At 39.4% G+C, this 17715-nt stretch overlaps 1 protein-coding gene and 1 long non-coding RNA gene across 3 annotated transcripts in view; one reads left to right on the top strand and one right to left on the bottom strand.

The window, feature by feature from the left end:
• NPSR1 (neuropeptide S receptor 1) overlaps nt 1-17715 on the top strand; it is a 156346-nt gene that overhangs the window by 35954 nt on the left and 102677 nt on the right. The window lies entirely within an intron of this gene.
• Nucleotides 7879-17715, bottom strand: part of LOC129659228 (uncharacterized) — a 46926-nt gene continuing 37089 nt past the window's right edge. The window contains exons 2-3 of the long non-coding RNA XR_008717898.1: nt 13624-13786; nt 7879-8226 (exon numbers count right to left, since the gene is read on the bottom strand). This is a non-coding gene — a long non-coding RNA (uncharacterized LOC129659228). The remainder of the gene's footprint in view (nt 8227-13623; nt 13787-17715) is intronic.

Raw genomic sequence — 17715 nt, 5'->3', positions numbered from 1 at the left:
GCATATCTGAGGTTATTGATATTTTTCCTGGCAATCTTGATTCCAGCTTGTGCTTCTTCCAGCCCGCATTTCCCATGATGTACTCTGCATATAAGCTAAACAAGCAGGGTGACAAAATACAGCCTTGATGTACTCCTTTCCCAATTTGGAACCAATCCATTGTTCCATGTCCTGTTCTAACTGTTGCTTCTTGACTTGCATACAGATTTCTCAGGAGGCAGGTCAGGTGGTCTGGTATTCCCATGTCTTTAAGAATTTTCCACAGTTTGTTGTGGTTCACACAGTCAAAGGCTTTGGCGTAGTCAATAAAGCAGAAATAGATGTTTTTCTGGAACTCTCTTGCTTTTTCTATGATCCAACGGCTATTGGCAATTTGATCTCTGGCAATTTTAGGTCACCCAGGCTAAAAGATGATGAAAAACGTCATGCGATAAACCTTCTAGAAGCCACCAGCACAGATCCACACTGCGTCTTATTTTTCAAAGATCCTGCAAACGGAAGCCTTATTTATCTGCAATAACATCAGGGCATGTTCCTTGAGGGCATGGATTCTCTCTGTTCATCTGTTAGCATTCAGTCCACACCTACTCAAATCTAATTTGCTTACTGTAAAAAGGAGCAGGGCTTCCCTGGTAGCTCAGTAGTAAAGAATCTGCCTGCCAATGCAGAAGACACAGGTTTGATCCCTGGTCCAGGAAGATCCCACATGCTATGGAGCAACTAAGTTCACAACTATTGAGCCTGTGCTCCAAGGCCAGGAGCCACAGCTACTGAGCTCACGTGCCTCCAGTACTACTGAAGTCCACATGACCTAGAGAGAGCCCGTACACTGAAGCAAGAGAAGCCACAGCAAAGACAAGCCCGCCGCAACTAGCGAAGTAGCCCCAACTCTCCACAACTAAAGAAAAGCCCAAGTAGCAGTGAAGATGCAGCACAGCCAAAAATAAATAAACTTTAAAAAATCATTTCAAAAATAAAAAGGAATATTTTCTTCCCTCCTAGCTAGCGTATCAAAGAAGAAGCCACATCTACTTGTCTTTCTTTTTCCCCACAGTCCCTATAGCAGCACTCATGTATTTGTGAAAACAAAGAACACATCATTTACATTTGAATGGAAGAATTCTTTTAGTTTTACACGCATATATTTCAATTCACTTCCTTCTTCTCCACATTTCTGATCCCTTCAAAAAACACTTAATTCTCTATATCTTCCATTAGAAATTTTGATTGTAGGATTGAGCCTTGAGAATATAAGAAAACCAGAAGATCTTAAAGCTGCAATTTTGGCATATTCTGCAATTTTTAGCACATCCATTTTAACAATTTTCTGTATGAATTTAATGACTGTTTGTATTTTATAAGCCAAAGTGCCAATTAAAATTTATTATTCATTTATCATCTTTTTTATTGATGTCTGTTTTATTCAAAGGCCATAAAGAACGGGAGCTAATGAGAGTAACTCCCATTGAGTGTTCAACCAAGGAAAGATAGAAAATATATTTTTTGGCATATATTCAAATAACTTTCTTCTGATAAGACCAAATCTTCTCACATTGGTGGAAATTAGCTTTGCCTCAAAGCACTTTCTGGAGAGCAACTTACTAATAAACTAAGGAATGTACCACCCTCAAAGGCTCCCTGTTAATTATATGACAGCAGAGAAAACCGAGAGGTTTAGCAAGGGAGGTGAGACCAGGAAGAGTGAGGTGTTCAAGGTTATACATAGAGTTCACGACCACTTACAAAGCTGATTTCACTGAGTTGCATACTCAGTTCATTTCATTCATATTCAGTTCATGATTTGAATTCTGCTCATTCATTTACTTTTTTATACTGTTTTCAATAAGCTTAACACGTTCAAAGTAATGATGTGTGATATGTATATATAACAATAAGTTCAGTTAACAACCATCATCTCACATAGTTACATTTTTGGGGGGAAGAATGTCAAGAAATTTTAAAATCTACTCTCTAAGCAACTTTCAAATATACAATACAGTACTGTTAATGACAGTCACCATGTTGTATATTACATCCCCAGAACTACTTCTTCTTATACATAGAAGTTGGTTCCCTTTGACCATCTTCACCCATTTCCCCCAGTCCTCACCCCTGACAACCACCTATCTGTCCTCTGTTTCTTTGAGTTCATGTTTTTTTTTCTCTTAGTTTCCACATACAGCGTTTGTCTTTCTCTGCCCTTTCACTTAGCATAATGCCTTCAAGATTTATTTGTGCATTGTCATAATGGAGGATCTCCTCTTTAGGTTTGAATAATATTTCATTGAGTATATATACCATGTATTCTTCTTTATAATATTTATTTATTTTTGGCTGAGGTCTTTTGTGGTTTGATGTGAATTATAGGAATTTTTTTCTATTTCTATGAAAAAATACCCTTGAAATATTGATGCAGATTGCCTTAAACCTACTGATTGTTTGGGGTAGTATGGACATTTTAATAATATTAAATCTTCCAATCCATGTAAGAGGTTATCTTTCCATTCATTTGTGTCTTATTGAACTTCTTTAATCAATATCTTACAGCTTTCTGTGTGCAGATCTTTCACCTCCTTCATTAAATTTACTTATAAGCATTTTATTGTTTTGAATGCTATTGAAATGGGGTTGTTTCCTTTACATCTTTTTCAGATAATTGTTAGTGTATAGAAAAGGAATTGGCTTCTGTATGTTGATTTTATATCCTGCAACCCAAATCAGGCAAAAGTAATGACTAAGCTCCCTAGCCAAATGGGGTCACCATCTGTGATCTTTGCTCTCATGCATGTGTGAAGAGAAATGTGGTCTGCCAAGACCTGAGCACTGGTTGCTCTGGGTCCACCCTCCTTCTCTGTTTGTTTCTGATCCACAGGAGTCAAACCCTACAGAGTTCTCCAGTGATCCTTGAGGAGTGAGATCATAGGGGGCATCCTGGGAAGCATCCTGCAACATTGGGGGAAGTGGATGCTCACTTTGGTATATTTCTTCCCCACTGGAGAAACTGTAGGCCCAATCGGGCCCTCTCAGGTGTGGCCTTGTGCTTGCCTGGGGAGGGGCAATGCAGTCAGAGTGTAGTTCTTCCCATTACCCTTATAATAGGGTCCTTCTTGATCTCTGTGGTTCAAGGGGCTATTTCACCTCACCTCTGTGTTCAGGCATTTTCATAATCATGTCCTGTCTATGGACAGTGGCTAGTTGGTCTTCTTCTGTAGTCAGGAATGATCCGTGTTGCCATCTTGATGACATTATTTGTAATCCTTCCCTTCTGTAATAGAAATGCTTAAGACTGGATAATTTTTCCCTAAATTCATACATTTCATGAATTAATTCTTACTGTTTTATTTTCCAAATATTTAGTGCTTTTTTATTTCCTCTTTCACTATGAAATAACCATTTCATAGGTTTCAATTATTTTTATCTTTAATTTTCAGATGACTATTTTTCTATAACATTTTGTAATTCACAATTAATTGTATTGCCTTGCAGTCAGAGAGTATTTTTAGAAGAATTCCTGCTCTTTTGAAAAATATTTGATACATACTAAAAATTAGGACATGTCAACTTAAAAAAAGTAGTCACAACCTAAAAGTTCAGAGTTATGTTTGATTTGGTGGGAGTTTTTAGGACTTCAAGCCCAGAGACAGCATCTCAAGTAATCCTGAGAGAACTGCTCTGAGGAGGTGAAGGGGAGAGCCAGGTTATATAGAAATTTTACAACAAAGAGCAGGTAGTCTTAACATCAAAAGATTATTGTTAATTAAAGAAAATCAGATATCCCAGGTTAAGGAATTTAGCACTCTTCTATGTAGGGGAAGATGCAAGAGTCTGAGCTTGTTGAAATCATTCCTTTCATATGCATCTCAGTTATCCTGGGGCCAGTATCCTGTGTTTTTCACATTCTGAGCTCCCTTGGGGCTCACCATAGGGACTGGCTGCAATCTAATGGCTATTAGATAGCAGGCTGGAGAAGGAAATGGCAACCCATTTCAGTATTCTTGCCTGGAAAATCCCATGGACAGAGGAGCTGTAGCCTGGCAGGCTACAGTCCATGGGTTCACAAAAAGTTGGACACAACTTAATGACTGAGATACACAGATAGCAGGTATTCTTCTTCTTGAATGCCCTTAGGACTCAACAGTTCACACTGGAGGGCTGGAATTGCTGATGATTGTGACATCCTTGTTTATTGATATGGCAGGAAATATTTCATTTCTCAGACTTAAATTTTTCATTTCATTTCATTTCATTTAATAATAATTAAAGTTGTGGAAATTTAAAAAAATCATCTAAATGAGAAAAAGCAATGGTTGTGTATTGAGAGCTTACAATAGCAAAGAGTCAATCATTGTCATTTGTGTTGGCAGACACTCAAAGATAAGCAAAAGAGTGGGAGTGCTTTGTAATGGGAAAAAAAAAAAAGACCAGGTATGCCTTGATTGGAGGCTGTTGGCACAGGAAGTAGTAGGCAGGCTAACTAGAAGCATTACATCTATGTGATTGGTTAACATTGCATATTTGGCTTTGTTCAATTGGTTCTAAGTTGGAAGCAGAAATGGTTATTAATTAGGGAACCTGTCGGTTTTTAATCATGAGCTGGCTGTTTGGGGCAAATCACTATAGCAGTTATTGCTTGGTTTTCCAGACAGGCTGCTATAGATAGTAGGTTGGCTTCCTGAGTTGATCACTGCAGGTTGTGGGCCAAAGATCCATTTTTATATAGTCTGGTCATTGTCCATATGTATATTTAGTTTTTCAATATATTCTTTGTACTTATCTTTCTGAATTTTCTCTGATTATCATATTCAAATTTTCTGTATCTCCATATATATACTTCTTGCCTATTCACTATGTCCTGAGTAACTAAAAGCACTGTTAAAAACTTTCACACTTTCTCTCATTTTCTCCCAGTATCTTCTAATCAATATTTATTTTCTAAATTTTAGCAATCTGTTACTTGGTTCTTAAAGTCTCTTAATATATCTTTAATACAGGTTTGAGTGCTTAATATTACATGGACAAACACAATCTTTCTACTTTCATTTATTAACTTGCTTAAATTTTATCTATGTAATACTAATATTAAATGCATCTATTTAATTTTTATTGCATTCATTTTTCACACACTGGACTAAGCATTTTAATAAAACCTCATTTAAAAATATATTTATCATAAATGCCTTTGCTTTGTGACTATACTTGCAATAATTATCAACAAGTATTTCTATATTTGAATATTTCAAAGATTATCAATAGTTGGCTTCCCCATTCTTGGTTCCTTTATTTTGATAGAGTTCCCAATTTTCTGGAGTACTTTGAGTGCTTATTTTTTTCCCACTTCAGGATAGGATTCTCAAGAACCTGGCATTAGTGAAAAAGACTTTCTCTTGCCTCCCAAAAATAAAAATATAGGTGAGGAAATGTTGAATTCACAACTCAGATCACCAAAGACATTGCTCTATTGACTCCTGGCATTTCATGTTACAGAGAAGTATGAAGTCAGTCTGGAATTTCTTCCTTTATAGCTTATCAGATTTTTTTTCTTTTGAGTATTCATACTTTTACCTGGTTATATCTATTTATTGATCTGTTGTATCACTTCTGCTTTTTGCCAAGTAAGCTCTTTTGATCTGCAGATTAAAGCGATTTCTAAGTTCATTTTATTTTTGTCTGAATATTGATTACCTTCCATTAGTTCTGATCTTATGTTCAGGAACACTATCCATATGTTAGGAACTAAGGTCCTTTTCTCTCACCAATTATATATATTGGTCCTATTCTTCCATATTTGGAAGAACTATGAAAACTTTTTCTTTTTTTTTTTAATTTTATTTTATTTTTAAACTTCACATAATTGTATTAGTTTTGCCAAATATCAAAATGAATCCGCCACAGGTATACATGTGTTCCCCATCCTGAACCCTCCTCCCTCCTCCCTCCCCATACCATCCCTCTGGGTGGTCCCAGTGCACCAGCCCCAAGCATCCAGTATCGTGCATCAAACCTGGACTGGCAACTCGTTTCATACATGATATTTTACATGTTTCAATGCCATTCTCCCAAATCTTCCCACCCTCTCCCTCTCCCACTGAGTCCATAAGACCGTTCTATACATCAGTGTCTCTTTTGCTGTCTCGTACACAGGGTTACTGTTACCATCTTTCTAAATTCCATATATATGCGTTAGTATACTGTATTGGTGTTTTTCTTTCTGGCTTACTTCACTCTGAAAACTTTTTCTAATGATTGATTTGATTTTGATTAGCAGTGTAAAACTCTACTTTTAAACGTTTCTAAAGTCTCTTAAAAATTGCTTTTCCTTTGAGCTGTTTCAAAACATTCATTCTTTATATTATCTAATGCCTTTTTATTGCTGTCAACTTCTCAGTATTTCTCTTTTTACAACTTACTTAATGACTTACTACTTCCCAGGTGGCTGGTTCTAGTGGTAAAGAACCCACCTCCCAATGCAGAAAACATGAGAGACTCAGGTTTGATCTCTGGGGTGAGAAGATCCCCTGGAGGAGGGCATGGCAACCCATTCCAGTATTCTTGCCTAGTGAATCCCATGGACAGAGGAGCCTGACAGGCTACAGTCCATGGGATGGCAAAGAGTTGGACACGACTGCAGCAACTTGGCACACAATGTCTTCTTAGGTGGTGCTAGTGGTAAAGAAGCTGCCTGCCAATGCAGGAGATGTAAAAGACACAGGTTGTAAAAGACATGGGTTCAATCCCTGGGTTGGGGAGATCCCCTGGAGGAGGAAATGGCACCCCACTCCAGCATTTTGCCTGGAGAAATCCATGGACAGAGGAGCCTGGTGGGCTACAGTCTATGGGGTCGAAAGAGTTGGACACAACTGAGCATCAGAGCACGTCTTACTACCTCATCTTTCATCTTGCCACAATGTCAGAGTTTTTCTAAAATGTAATAAGAACACAAAACACTGCTTAAGATTTAAGCATGTTTCCTGAACTAAAGGGTTGTGTTTAAGGATTTTTTTCTGACATTTGTGTGTTCTTTTCTACTTAGTTACAAAATTTCACTACTTTATGACTCACTCATTCCACTAAAAGTTGTCTGATTGGCTAACATCTGAATAAGTGTGTGTCTTTCATTTAGATTATTCCTCCAGTGGCTACACAATGCCATTATTGTTCCCTACTCTGAGAAGAGGTGGTCTATGTTTGTAAAGAAAACCAGTTTCTCTTGAGCAGGAAAAGAAGGTATTGCATTATCACTCTGGGAATAATCTAACTAAAAGGAATGAACACTTATCCCAGAAAATCTTCTTCTTCTTCAGAGAAATTGGGTTTCTTTTTATTCTCTCCCTTTGCTCCTTGATCATCACACTATGTAACCTGGAAAAGGCACTTCACCTCACTAAGCCTTCTGTTTTCTCAACTCTAAAATGAAGAAGCTATCCGGATGGGCTTAAGAGATCAGAAGTGATCTGGCTCTAGCAGTCTTGTGCTTCTAATTAGAAATTTGCAGTTGTAGAAATTGAGGGGATTTTTTTACACCTTCAGATGTCTGCTGATTAAACAACTTTTGTCATAATGAGTACAGGTCACCTTTATCAATTAGCTCTGTTTTGCTTAATAATGGTACTATCTGGGTCCTCATCCATATGGAAGGAAAATGGCCAATGGAATGTAGTAATAATAGTGATAATAAGATTGGTTCACTCCTCTGTTGCTTGCTGTCTCACCGGGCTTCCCTGATCAACACACTACAGTTCCGTTTGTGGCTTATTCTTTCATTCCTTCCTCTAGTCTTTCAACAAATATTATTAAGCACTAATTATGTCATTACAGTTAGTTGCAGATACCAAGGACACGGTGATGTATTTGGTTCAACTGTTTAAGTTACATTTGAAACAATAAAGCAAAAAAGGGGACAATTTTGCTTTCGTCATGCAAATTTCAGCAGCAGAATAAGCCTTGGGCTTGATTTTGCTTTAGCAATTCAGGAATGCCACGAAGGATGCTGTCTCTGACATTATAGAAGTCACTTCCTTCAGCCTTGTTCTTCATCTTAGTTATAGGATGTTGTATTCATTTGCTTGAGCTGCCATAACAATTACCACAGACTGGGTGGCTTAACAGAATTTTTTTTCACAGTTCTAAATGCTACAGGTCCTGGATGAAGATATTGGCAAGTTTAGATTCTTTTGAGGCCTCTCTCCTTGAATTGGTGGCCATCTTCTTCTTTTGTCTTTTGTTGACCTAAAACAAATGGACTACTAGTTATTTCTCCAGAAAAAAAAAAAGGATTTATTCAGAATCAGCAAAGAACTTCCATTCAAGATACGCAAGTATGGCAAGCCACGTGCAAGTCCTCTCACAGGAAGGAGAGGAATACTCTTTTAAACAGGGGAAAGAGGGACTTCCCTGAAGGTCCAGTGGTTAACACTTCGCTTTCCAATGCAGGGAGTGTGGGTTCAATTCCTGGTCAGGGAGCTAAGAAATGTAGGAAGCCACCCTTCCCAGCAGTGCTTAGGAAACCCCTACATGCCCTTCACCAACCTAACAGTCTATATGCTCACACATGAACTAATCAGTGTGAACAAGAACCGCAATTACTGATGAGCTCAGACTGAAGTCAAACGCCCCACTCCTAGGGATTCAGTTTTCCCTAAAGCACACTGCCTGGAATGTGATATTGGAACTAAAAGCTGAGTTCTTACTAAAAGAACCAGATGTTGGAAAGATAACCTCACAACAAATGGTAGGGGGCAAAGACAGAGTCTCTAATCCTCAGGGACTTCTATTTGGAGTGGGAGATTTTTTTCTCAGGACTAGGACTTTGGGTGGTTAATGCCTGGAATCACAGTAGGCAGAATATATCTCTGTCCTAGAGTTGGGAGCCTTCTGAATATCTTTGAAGATTAAAAACATTAAAACACTGCCTGGCAAAAGTAAAATTTATGAAGACATAAGTTAGCCTATTCCATTCAACTTAGGGGAACTTAGATCAAATGAACTGCCATTGCATTTGTTTCCTGATATTCAAAGAGAAGGGTGAGTATGAGCATATACTTTCAGGATGTTTAAAAATATTTCTTTCAACCTTATACCAGCCTTGTGAGATAAATATTCCCATTTTCCAGATGAGGATGACAAAGCTCAGAGAGGGTAAGTGTCCTGGGAAAGTCTTTGAATGCCCTCCCCCATAGTAACTCCACAGTGTAAGGACTCAAGAACAAGAAACCTGGAGTTGCAGGTAGTCATCTTCTCCTAAAGGGGCTTGAGAGTCACCAAGCATCTGTTGAAGGGGTCATGCATTGAGGATCCCCAGAGCAGAGTGACTTAGTATGCAGACAGGCACTGCAACTCTGCCCTGTGCAACCCTGTCTTTGGCTCAGATATTATTGGCTCCACTCTACATGAACTCAGCCAAAGATTTTAACATTAAGAATTGTTGCCTGTCTCTAATTTTAATAATTGATGGAAGTTTTACAACTTTCAGTGACTTTTAACTCAACTTTCTTTGGCTTATTGTTTCTTGAGCAGTAACAGTGTGATCACTGTTACACAAAGGCTGGACATGATCTACGATTAACTTTTTCCTCCATAATAATGTCATTGCATGCTTCTGAATTCCTTAGCTTTAGGTACAATTGGGTCATTGTCTCAAAGTTCAAGCAATCAATACTTGGATTTAAAATATGTCCTTGTAGCATACTTTTTGGGCCAATCCAGTTCCCAGTGCTCTGACTTGTATTGCCAACCACTTACCTGACATGTCTAAAAATGCTCTTCTCCATGCACTGCTTTCCATGCCTCAATTGATGCCAGCACATCTTTGCAGTCGCTTAGAACAAATAAGAAGTCATCCTAGACGTCTCTCTTTTTCTTACACCACACATCCGATTCATCAGAAAATCATCTGCTGTGGTATATAAATGTGTGTGTGTGTGTGTGTGTGCGTGTACTCAGACATATCTGACTCTTTGCAACCACATGGACTGTAACCCTCCAGGCTCCTCTGTCCATGGGATTTTCCAGGCAAGAATATTGGAATGGGGTGCCATTTCCTCCTCCAGGGGATATTCCCGACCCAGGGATCAAAACAGTGTCTCCTTTGTCTCCTGCATTGGCATATTCTTTACCACTGAGCCACCTGGGAAACCCTTATAATTCAACCACTTCTTGCCATCTCTATTGCTTCCACTCTGTTCTGAGCTTTCATCATCTCCTGCAGAGATTACTTCAGTAGCCTCCCGATAGGTCTTCCTGTTTCTATAGCTGTCTCCACGCCAAGGGTGGAAAACTACACTTCATAAGTCAAACTCTGTCAACCATTTGTTTTTGTAAACAAAGTTTTATTACAACACAGTCCATTGGTCTACATATTGTCTATGGCTACTTATGTGCTAAAATGGTACAGAAATGAACAGATTTGACAGATTGTATGGCCCACAAAGCCTGAAGTATTTACTATCTGACCCTTTAAAGAGAAAGTTTCCTGGTCTCTGGAGTACTCTTGACTTTGCAATCTTGAAAGGTCCTTTCGAAATAAAAATCATATCAGGCAATGCTTTTGTTCACATCCCTCCTATGACTTCCATTTTCACCAGGAGTAAAATCCAAAAGGAGAAGGCAATGGCACCCCACTCCAGTACTCTTGCTTGGAAAATCCCATGGATGGAGGAGCCTGGTGGGCTGCAGTCCATGGGGTTGCTACGAGTCGGACACGACTGAGAGACTTCCCTTTCACTTTCATGCATTGGAGGAGGAAATGGCAACCCACTCCAGTATTCTTGTCTGGAGAATCCCAGGGATGGGGGAGCCTGATGGGCTGCCATCTATGGGGTCGCACAGAGTTGGACATGACAAGTGACTTAGCAGCAGCAGCAAAATCCAAAAAGCTTTACAAAGGCCTTTAAGGTAACATTACCTCTCTGGCTTCTTCTACTGCTATCTCCCGCATTCACTCTGCTCCAGCACAAATGACCCCTTGTTACTCTTGAAAAATGCCCCACACAATCCTACCTCAGGGCCCTTGCATATGCTATACCTTCAGCTTACAGAGCTCTTTCCCCAGATGTCTGCATGGCTCACTCCCTCAAGTTCCTCAAATCTTTCCTTAAATACCAGTTTCTTGTGGGCTTCTAATTAATACAACCCATCAGCCCTAGGTTGAAGGCAGAAGAAGGGAGAAACAGAGAACAAGATGGTTGGATGGCATCACCAATTCAATGACATGAACTTGGGCAAACTCTGGGAGATGGTGAGGGAAGCCTGGCATGCTGCAGTCCATGGGGTCGCAAAGAGTCAGACACGACTTGACAACTGAACAACAGCAACAAATCAGCCCTAAATACCAGAATTCCTGAGACTTCCTTTACGCTGTTCTATTTTTCCTTCTTTTGCACAGCAATTGTTATATTCTACTATACTATACTTTACTTATGTATTGAGTTTATTGTTTATTGTATACTCCCTGAAACATAGGGCAAAGATTTATGTTTTATAAGAACTCAGAAAAGGAACTGGACACAGAGTAGTCATCTGTTCAATTTCAATTCAGTTCAATCACTCAGTCATGTCTGATTCTTTGTGACCCCATGGACTGCAGCATACCAGGCTTCCTTGTCCATCACCAACTCTCAGAGCTTGTTCAAACTCATGTCCATCGAGTCAGTGATACCATCCAACCATCTCATCTTCTGTCATCCCCTTCTCCTCCTGACTTCAATCTTTCCCAACATCAGGGTCTTTTCCAATGAGTCAGTTCTTCCCATCAGGTGGCCAAAGTATTGGAGCTTCAGCTTCAATATCAGTCATTTGATACATATTTGTTCAAGGATGAACAAATTAATAAATAAAAATGAATATAAAATATTTATAGGTCCTAACACTCTGCTAAGCACTGTGGAGAAATGCATATTCACACTCCCCAACATATGACATATTCCTTTATCTGAAGAATTTATTATCACATACAAAGTTGAAGGAATTCAGGAAAAGTAAGTGGAATACATCAATTATTGGCACTAAAATGACTGACCAGTATGGCCAAATGTACATAGTATATAAGAATAAGAGAACAAAGTAGGACGGAGTTGTTTAGGAAGGCTCCTTGGAACATCATGAACCTCTCCCAGAAAAGTAGAGAGAATTAAACTGAATTAAGCAGTGAGTAGCAGGAGGAACTCACAGAATTCCATACAAAGAGCACAGCATAAGCAAAGCCAGGGAAGTGGGAAAGAATACTCTTCACCATACCTGCTCCTCAGAAAATTATTAGTCAGCCTAGCTTAACAATCTAGAGTTGAAGTTTTGATCTTCCTCCATCAATCATCAACCCATGAATTAATCAATGCGACATTGAGGAGCTTGGTCTCATCTGCCTGCAGGTCAGTGCAGGGAAGGCAAGCTACAGAAGGGAACATGGAATTTTCTGGAAGACACCTGCCCAGGTTGTGCTGGAAGAGCGCAGGTGAGGAGCATGCCTTTAGTACAGCATCTCGGCATCTGCATGTAGGAAATCCTGATGGGCATTCACAAAGCCCCAAGCCCCAGACATGAAAGAGAGGGAAAGAAGCTTTCCTTTTAACAGTTAAATTTATGTAACCAGTCCACAATGGGAAAAGGCGGAGTCTTCTAGACCCACTGAAATAGTTACTATGCTATAGTTTACTCAGTTGTATGCAATCCCCTAAATATATAATATGATAATATAATATGTAATAATACATGCATATATATTAGATATATACATTATATTATGTATATATGTAACTATATATAATATATACATAAATTATATAATATAATTTGCATAGTAATTGTTATATTCTACTATACACAGAAATATAGTTTATAATGCATGAAGATACATTATACTATATGTTATATATACATACATATATTATACCTATTTGTCTATATATCACATATCATATCACATGTATTCATATAGATATACAGATTTAAAGAGACTGACAATCTGAAATATTTTAATACAAAGAGAGAAACTATGGAACTAGGAATGTACTACTAGTCAAAAGAGAGACATGCTAAATCAGGTCACTAGCATGGTGTTCTGTCCTTTGAATCAAGGATATGTCCTCAGGTGTTACCACGATTATATATCCATTCAATCGATCAAAGTTCATGGAACAGTACCATGCACCAGGCTTATGTTAAGTGCCAGGGATTGAGTGGTGAGCAAAAGAGTGCCCCAGGCACTGTGGAATAGAAGTCTAGTGTGGATGCAGATATTAATCACACACTTGTCTAGGAGGGTTTGAAGGGGTCTCCAAGACCAGCCACTAATTCTAGTTCTGATTATATGATCATGAAACTACCTTCTAATGACTACTTAAGTCTCTCAGAGAGACTGTTATCAGATAACTGTGAGGGCCGGGGGTGATGGGTGCAGGCTGGAAGCCTAATTTGTAGACCTGCTATGCTGAGGACTAAACCATAGACCCTGGCAAATTCGCCACGACAAAGTCATTCTGTGAGCCTTGCAGGGGCAAGCACACAGAGGCACTTTCCTGCTGGCTACATACCTCTGCTTTCAAGAGAAATGTTTTCTTGATATTTCTTTTTTATCTATTTGTATTTTTTTTCCCTCTAAGTCTTCCCCCAAATAAGCTTGTCTTGACTTACCTTTAGTTCATTTTGCCAGACTGTCTGTTGTTAATTCCATGTCATCTCTCCCTCTCTCCAGATTTTGCTTTGCATCACAGGGGAGAAGTCTTCATTTCCCAGAACTGTTTTTCCCATTTGCTTCCGGGTCACATTCTGCCACTGAGGGGTAGAGACATGAGATCTGAAAGAGAATTGAGAAGGAGAAACCACTTTCTCCAGTGGCAGTTTTGCAAAAACATAAGAAGCCAAACAGGAGATTATCAGCAGTAGCTTCTAAGCAAGTTCTTAAAAAGTATCTGATTTCCTGGTGTTTCCAAAGATTCTTGAAGTTTGCCAAGTCCTAGTGAGCTCCTGCAAACTGCCTGCTTTGGTGCCAAGGGAAACTAAGATCATCTGTACTAGCTTTGTAGCTACTCAGGTGCTTTTTGGCTTAATGAACTCAAGCCAAAACTTCCATGAGCCCTCTTAAGTTTCATTCCCTGTATCTAAAGCCTTTCCTACTTGAAATACCTTTCTAGGCTATTTTCTGACCAAACCTGAAAATTTTAGTGAATTTGTGTAGAAAGAACTATTCCTAGTTATTTTGGCCCTCTCCTCAAGATCCTTAAACAAAATATACAATGACCTGCCTTTAGAGAGAGGAGAGAAAACCACTGTGAATTACCTATTTCTCGATTCCACTATTAGTGACTAATGTGCCCTTTGTACTTCCTAGATTGGAGCCTCAAAGACTGACTAAAAGCTTGAAAGTAAGTCCTCTAGCCAGTAAGAGAAAGATCTTTGTATCTGGCCTGATGCTGGATATTTGAGAAGCTCTCCTTGGCCTGTGGGTCTCCTTAGTCGTGTTTCCAGGGTATGGCAAACAGGCTTGCTTGGCTAGGGAATAAGAGGAGCTCCATAGAAGTGTGAATAGGTTTAAAAATATATGCACTAGAATCACCTCATGAACTCCAAAACTAGTGGTTCTCAACATCCTTCAGATAATCAACTGCAAGAGCATTTACAAAAAAAAAAATCATGTCCTGACTCATACAAAGTTTTTATTTAATTGATCTGGCTATAAACCAAGGCATTAGTAGTTTTTCAAAGTTCTCAGATGATTTTAATATGCAGTCAGGGTTGAGAAACACTGAGAATATGTCCGTGAAATGCCCAACACAGATCCTGCTCAAGAAATGTTAGCATTTTTCCTCTGCTGTCATTACCAGGAAATCTGAGACTTGAGCCCAGGCTTCTTGGCAGTGTTGCTTCCATTGCCCCACAGCAGCCCAGAAGTGTGGATATGACTATACAGCACATTCTTTGTCACTGGCTGAACATTCCAGTTAATGGGGACTTTGCAAAAGCATTGATGCCTGGTTCTATCCTGACCACTTAAATCAGCACCTCTGGGGTGGGACCCACACCTCAGTATTATTATTAATTTTTCCATAAACATTTGCCACATGATATGATCTTTATTTCCCCATTATAACTTTTGTGTAGTTCTTTATGCCACTTCAGTTACAACTGCTTGTTTATATTATCTAACCCACTGTACTGTGTACCCAAGGTCAAGGTGGATGATTTGTTTCATAGTTTTTATACATCGTTTTTCTCCTTTCACTCAGAACCACCAGATCTAACATATTGTATATATTTAAGTAACACTAATTTAATTAATTGTCTGAGGCCAAGAATACCCATCTGAAACCCTCCAATTTCTCCAATCTACTTTTTCACTTACGTTCCTTGCCATATTTTCTTCTGTTGTCTTATAATGTCTTGTTTCACCCTGTAGCTAAAATGATCTCTTCAAAACTCAACTCCATCAGTGAAGTTGGTTGATGGGTATGACAGTATATAGATAATGATATAATTAGCATGCATGTTCATTATAATGTTGTGTATGTGAGAAGGCACCCACAATTTATAAATCTCTCCAGTGATTCAAAAATGCACCCAAGGCTAAGAATCACTGTTCTAAGAGTAGGTTGAGACCAGATTGCAGAAGCATCTGAGACCCAAGACCAGCTTTAGATGTTGGGGTGAAATAAATTAAGGCACTGGGTCATCACTGAAGTCTTTGAGCAGAGGTACAACTGAACCAGAGATGTTTTTAAGTATATAAGCCAGAAGACAGCATATGGATATAAGAAGAATTAATTAGTTCTGATTGGGTCCTTTATTCATTTCTCAAAGGACTTATGTAATCATCTAAGTTCTGCTTCCATGCTTTTGAACTGTGGTATTGGAGAAGACTCTTGAGAGTCCTTTGGACTGCAAGGAAATCCAACCAGTCCATTATAAAGGAGATCAGTCTTGGGTGTTCATTGGAAGGATTGATGCTAAAGCTGAAACTCCAATACTTTAGCCACCTCATGCAAAGAGCTGACTCATTGGAAAAGGCCCTGATGCTGGGAGGGATTGGGGGCAGGAGGAGAAGGGGACGACAGAGGATGAGATGGCTGGATGGCATCACTGACTCGATGGACATGAGTTTGAGTAAATTCCGGGAGTTGGTGATGGACAGGGAGGCCTGGCGCGCTGCAATTCATGGGGTCGCAAAGAGTCAGACACGATTGAGCAACTGAACTGACTGACTGATCATTTTTTCTTCCTGATAGCCTTATACTCATTTGAGCATCTGTCAAAGGGCCACATTTCAGTATATTGATTATTTTACTGAATGTTACAGCTTGAAGCCCTATCTGCTAGTTTTATTAAAATATAAATGAGGGGGGTGGAAACCTCTACATTATCTAGGAGCATATCCATATGAGCAGCCTGACTCTATTAGCTGTTATCTGCAGCAGAGATGGATTATGAGTGGTCATGATCTTAAGGACACAGCTCTTCAGTGGCTGTTAAAAAGAAGACCAGACTGGGCAAGAAAGGTACCTCCCTGATCAGTAACTACCATCACTGGTCCCCACAGGAAACAGAATTTCAATTGTCAGAACCATCCTATGCATCAATAGAATACAACTATGAATTTAATCATCTAGAAACCAAGGATATAGTTTCACTTTTCTGAATGAATTTACATCTTTTAAAAGAGCTAGCACATTCACAGTTTTGCTAACACAGTCCTGTGATGTAGGGAGCAAATGCCCAAAAATATTCTAGAGAGAAGATAAGGAAGTGAGATTAAAACATCAGATGGAGCAACCTCTGGAATTCCTCCTTTGTAACCCACCTTTACCCCCACTCCAAATTAAAACTTTTAGAAGAAAAACATGTATTTTAAAAAATTACTAACTTATCTTAAAGGCAGAAGGTGAAACTTTGAGGTGCCAGAAATAAAGGGAAAATCCTTAGACTGGAAGGCTATGGGAGCCGAAGTCCTGTAGAATGTCTGTTATTATTGTTGTTTTATAGTCGCTCAGTCATGTCTGATTCCTTTCAATGGCATGGACTATAGCCCACCATGCTCCTCTGTCCATGGGATTTCTCAGGCAAGAACGCTAGAGGTGGTTGTCGTTTCCTTCTTCAGGAGATCTTCCTAACCCAGGGATTGAACCCAGGTCTCCTGCATTGGCAGGGGAATTCTTTACCACTGAGCCACCTGGGAAGCACTGCAGAATACAGGGAGAACAAAGATGCAAAAGTTTAGGTGCTGTGTTTTCACATCTCTGAGGAGGTCAAGGCTTCAGGACTAAAGCACAGAACTGGACTCCCTGAATGACTCTGGGAACTGGGGAGACTGCAGCATCTGTGACTGGGAAATGAAAAGTTTCCCCACTGGCTGGGAAGCCAACCCTCTCTCCCAGGCCTTCTTCCAGGTCCCTCCAGATATGACAGCCTTGGGAAATGGGATCTCAAACCCACTGTGCACCACACAGCAGGCACCAAACCCACTGGACACTCCAAAGGACATTACTCACATAAACAAGGGTCCTCTGTTCTGTCATTGATTCCTAGGTGGCAAATAATACCAAATGACAGTGACTGAAAACATCCCTCATGTTTCTGACAGTCAAGAAATCAAGCATGACAAAACAAGGTCCACAGTGTGGACTCCATAAAGTCTGGGACTCAGCTAGGAATGTCTTGATTGGCGTGACTAACATGTTGATGCAGATGGACCACTGGGAGCTTATCAAGGACTGTAAGACAGTGTCTTCTCTT

Source organism: Bubalus kerabau, chromosome 8 (assembly GCF_029407905.1).
Source record: "Bubalus kerabau isolate K-KA32 ecotype Philippines breed swamp buffalo chromosome 8, PCC_UOA_SB_1v2, whole genome shotgun sequence".
Lineage (NCBI taxonomy): Eukaryota > Metazoa > Chordata > Mammalia > Artiodactyla > Bovidae > Bubalus > Bubalus kerabau.
This window is presented reverse-complemented; position numbering and strand designations above follow the sequence as displayed.